We start from the raw sequence: 5473 nt of genomic DNA, 5'->3' as shown, positions 1-5473 counted from the left end.
TGAATGAATATGATTGGATGTTATTAGCTGTGAATGAGCCAATCACTGTGAAGCATTCTGCAAACAGCTGGTGCCAATTAGCCAATAGGAGCTGCCAATGCTGCCAATATTATTTACCTACCTTATATGTATATATATATATATATATATATATATATATATATATATATATACATGATTTACAAATGTAGATATGTTTTTCTGAAGTAAAATACACTTGCATCTGAATATTTGTGCAGAGCAAATTAAATTCACATTTTTACATTTTTGCGCACAAATTCACAGCTAATAAACAAGATAAACAAATAAGAGATGCTAACTGTGCTAACCTCTGACACATCTGTTATAGAGTCAATGAGGAAGTTAGAGTAGATGTTCTTATTTTTTCACTTTTTATGTGGGAAAACCATATTAAATAAAAATATAAATCATAGAAGAGTATTTTTTTGGAGAGGAACTTGCAGCTGAGGTGTTTCTGTTGTTTATCTCCATCTTGTGGAACTGGTTTAGTTCAAACTGTACATCTTTGTTATAAATTTGTGTTTTATGAAATTGCTTTCATGTTTTGTATGTGTCATGAAATTAACACTTAGGAAACCTGATGCGAGGTCGTATTCCTTCACCATAGAAAAACAGTCAGGCTGCAACCAACAAGTATTTTCATTGTCAATACATCTGACAGTTATTTTCTTTAACAATGGACAGATTGTTCAGAGTATAAAATTATTTCCTGAAGTCCAAGTTCACATATTCAAATTTCTTGTTTTGCCTGAACAACAGTAAAAAGCACAGAGATGTTGTGTTTACTGTGATGAATAATAAGACTTTATTAGATTGTCTAAAGAACTGGATTGTGCTCCTCTGAACCTGTGGAGTTCCAGACATGCTCCCTTTAGGACACATTATACAGTACGTACATTTGGCTATTTCTCTTATCATAGTTATGCAGAAAATGTCCAGATTTATGTATTTTTGAATCCAGAGGAATCTGTCTACTCTGCACAATTGTATGAGTGAGATCAGTCTCATAGTTTCCTGCAGCTGAATTCCAACAAAACTGAAGTTATTGTCTAATAAAAATGAACAAAAATAACATCAGCGTCGTAAGATAAAACGATAAAACTGATTCCAGAAGATAACAGGCTCTACAATAACTGTATGCTCCAGAAAGGGCTTCAAAAGATGTCGCTGACTCGGTCGGCCTGATTTCCTCGAGCAGGTTGTTCCAGCGTCAAGGTCATAAATGCTTTGTCCCCCTCAGTTTTCAGCTGGGTCTCTGGAACAGATACAAGTCCTCCAGCTACATACTGGCTCATATGGTGCCCAGAGGTCACAAACTTAACTGGGAGAAAGGCCATGAAGAGCCTGAGAGGTAATCAGTGAGATCTTACAGTCAGCTCTTACAAACATACACTGGGAGCCAGTGTAAAGAAGCTAAGAGTGATGTGGTCAGGCATCTTGGTTGTGGTTAAAGCCTGCTTCCAGAAACCTCAGGGCCGTCTTTGACTCCCTCTGAGAAAGATAACAGTCAGTTATTCAGCGCCGTGATTTCCAGTTATTGTCGAACAACCTCCTTTCTTATCCTGCAGCAGCTCAAACACGCCACCCATCGCTCCGTCTCCTCTCTGTGGACGGTTGTAACGATCTGTTTTCCTCGTGCTGTTATCAAACCTCAGCTGCATGACTGTGTCACCACACTGGCTCCCTGTTAAACTCAGGATTTAATCCAGACTTTTAAGGCCTCACAAAACTTGGTGCAGCCATATGTATATCAGCGAATCACTGACCTCATATACAGTAGATCCTCTAGCTTTTGCTGTCCTGGCCCCCAGGTTCTGCACGAATGTTTTAACTCGCAAGTCAAGACTGTTATGAAATAGAAAGATTCATGTGCAGCACCTGTTAAATTAGTACCTGAGTAAACGTACTTAGTTATGTGCTTTATTCATAGTGCAAATACCAAACACAGACACACAACTGCCTGTAATCTAAAATTTCACAGCCCTCACCAAATTGAATGTCAGCCTGTTCTTACCCTTCACAGCCTCAGCCAATCAGAGTCGTTTCAGAGGAAGTCGACGTCTCCTCATTGGTAGGGGCTGCGCGGGTTTGCATGGCGACACCTTAGGCCGTTTCTTGACTGACTACACACCAATGAGAGATGCTGAGCTCTGCTCTGTGGCGCTGCTCGACATTGTGGATGCAAAAACCAGATTAGAGAGTGATGTGCATTCAACTTTAAAGAGGCAAAATAGTACAGGGGGGGTCAAGAGCTGAGGAGAAAACACAGCACATCAAAGCTTGTATCGACCGTGTCTCTGTCCTGCCGCTGCCTCAAAATACAAAATACACTCTCTCTGAGGATCCGTGCTTGTTTAACTTGTTTTATCCAGGTCTGAGGAAACTCCAACAGGATTCATTCAGTCTGTTTCCCACTGAAGGGTCGGTTCAGTGCCCGTTTTTCAACACGTGCAGCACAAAACATTTTTTTTTTTTTACAGTTGATTTCTCCAGTTTTGGTGATTGGCTAAGACGTTAAAAATCACGTGTCAGTATGTGTGACAGAAAGGAGAACACTCATGTTTACATGTGCGTGCATGAATACAAGCACATATTCCATACGTCCCCTCACATCTAATGCAGACGTGGGGAACGTGGGGTCGATGTGCAGATGATCTCATGTCTGAAATCATAAGAAAAACATCCCTGAAACTGGATCATTGATCTGCACACACACTCACATGTGCAGGAGTGCATGACCAGTTGTGAACCTATTGTGTGTGTGTGTGTGTGTGTGTGTGTGTGTGTGTGTGTGTGTGTGTGTATGTGTGTGTGTCTCCCTCTGCCATGCACATTCCCGGCACATGGCAACAGAAGCTAAATATAGCCCAGCAGCCCAGCTTCACAGCAGGATCATGCTTCTTCTCGCTCCCTGCCGCCATCCCTCTCTCTCTGCTTCATACAAACACAGGTCCCTCTCGTGCACCTCTCACCCTCCCTTCCTTCTGCTTTTCTTCCTCTTTACTTTGTCACTTTTACCCGCCATCATTCTCCCCCCTCTTCTTCAGATACTCTCCTTGTGTCTGCATATGTCGTTTCAGCTACAGCTGTCCTGCTACGCTGAATCGTAGTATCTGTAAAAACACGACCAGCCGCCTTAAAACCCCAAAAAGCAGCAGCTTACCTCACCATATAGAAATTATCATGCTACAGAAATGTGTAATTTATGTGAAAAAACACAAATAACAGCATGTAAAAAGCAAACTGCAATCACTTACCGTTAACTGGTACAATAACCTTAGCTACAGCTAATGTTTCCTGTCAAAAAAAAAAAAATCAATTTTGATGCTCTTAGATATTGAGTTTATTACAGCACATAAATAATGCAGCAGCTAAATCTAGACATAATGGAGAGAAAAAGTGAAAAGCACTTTAGCCTAGCTTAGCAGAGGAGGAGCTGCCGCCTCTGAAATTCCCATTATTTGATGTTGTTAATCTACCTTTAAAAGACACATTTATTAAACTAGGTCAAATGAGCAAAACAGATTAAGAATAAACAAGAATATATTTGGTTTGTACTGTTTGCTCTTTAGATGACAGAGAGCAGAAATGTCGTTTCGGTAGTTTGGGAAATGTCTGGTTCAAATATCTGGTTCATAAAGACACTGTTTCTGTAGTTACGGCTTTGTACTTTGTACTTCTGCTCAGCTTGGATGGTGGATCTAGATGAGCTGGGCTTGGGGCATGACCAAGGGCAGTGACTGTTATAGCTGTATCCACAGAGAAATGCACTGAAGAAAAACAGAGTAAAAATTACGAGTTATGTAAGTAATCTTGAAGGTCTCATCCAGTCTAAAGGTAGATGTCCATGTGTTTGTGATTATAAAGCAGGTCTAGGTTCTATATTAATACTGTGAAAGTATCAAAGCCTCAGTCCACAGAGAAATGCACACAGCCTGTATTCAGAAACTGAGCCTTAAAACCAGCCATCAGGACTTCTGGAACTTTGTGATGTCACAACAAAGCAGTCCCCCTCAAGCCCTGCCCACCTGGACCCACCATCTAACCTTGCAGGATTTGGCTTCTCTGAGTGTTTACCTAAAATCTGCTATATTTTTATTCATTCACTCAAAGACAAGGAGCTGAACTGAGAAACTGAACTACACAGCAGAACAAACCCCATAATCAGTCATATCAGTAATAATAATAGTTCAGTAATGTAATCTACATTAATGTAGATTAATGAGCGACTCTACAGTATTTTACATGTTTGTATCATTACCTAAGTGAAGGATGTGCAGACTTCCTCCACCACCTCGCTGTGTGAGGGCCCGACACACTCACACCGACGCTCATACGAGTCAGTGGGGTTGGATCTCAGTGATCCTAGCGTGATAGTAATGGACTGCTGGGAGCATGTGGTATAATCCTGGCTTGGGTTGGCACACTGCCTAGTGAGGTATTACATTGCTCACAGGCTGCATTAGTCCCCTTCACATGTGCATGCTTGCACACAGTACTGCGGCACTGCCCGGGAGGTGAGAGTGGGTTGAGAGTGGTGATGGGAGGTCACTGGGGACGTGGAGCTTTTCATCCATCCTTTCTCTGAGATGAACTAATTTACAGTGTAGAAATGTGCATGTAGAATCTGCAAAGTGGTGCCAGAGCAGTTGAGAATTTCTGCTGGAAAAGGAAAATGCTAATGCTAGTTATTGTTATCGTTTAGCTTTGGCACAGAACGTGGAGCTACAATTATATCCTCCATCACTGGGCTGAATGTCTGAACACCAGCTTCCTCAGGTTCTTCTACTTGAGTATTTTCATTTTTTTACACTTTAAAATTTATTCTCCATTAAATTCACCTCACAGCTGGAGTTACTAGTTTTTTTACATATGACATATACATATGACAAAACATATGATAAACTTCAACACATTGATACAAACCAGCCTTTCTGGCTTGTGACCCTTTCCCCTCTAAACTTCTCAGATGGGTTCATTTAAATAATTGTTTGACTTTTCTTCTTTCCTCTTCCATTAATCATCTCATGACCCTTCAGATTGATCTGGTCACCCTCTGGAGGAGCCCGACCCCTCGGTTGGGAACCATGGGACTAAATTAACTAAATGCACACTGTGCACGTCTTTACCTGATCTTCTTGCACCTTTCACCTTACTGAATAGATTTAGTACTTAGTACTTAGACCAAGTTCTTCTACTGCACTGAAGCTTTAGTGCTGATCCTCCCTGTACGTCGCTTTAGATAAAAACATCTGTGTCATTACTAAATGTAAATGTAAACTGTATATGACATAGTTAACGCAGCTCCACCAGGAGCAGCTGCAACAGTCAGATCCTTCTGAAGCATCAGTGATTCAGGATCAATGAGCTGATCAGAGATCAGTTACTGGAGACAGTTTACTATCGAACAAGTTACTCAGAAACTTCCCATACGCAAATGTAATATAAGTAC

This window comes from Trachinotus anak, unplaced genomic scaffold (assembly GCF_046630095.1).
Source record: "Trachinotus anak isolate AG129_WGS33_773 ecotype Australia unplaced genomic scaffold, CSIRO_AGI_Tana_v1 ptg000028l, whole genome shotgun sequence".
In the NCBI taxonomy this organism is placed as follows: domain Eukaryota; kingdom Metazoa; phylum Chordata; class Actinopteri; order Carangiformes; family Carangidae; genus Trachinotus; species Trachinotus anak.
This window is presented reverse-complemented; position numbering follows the sequence as displayed.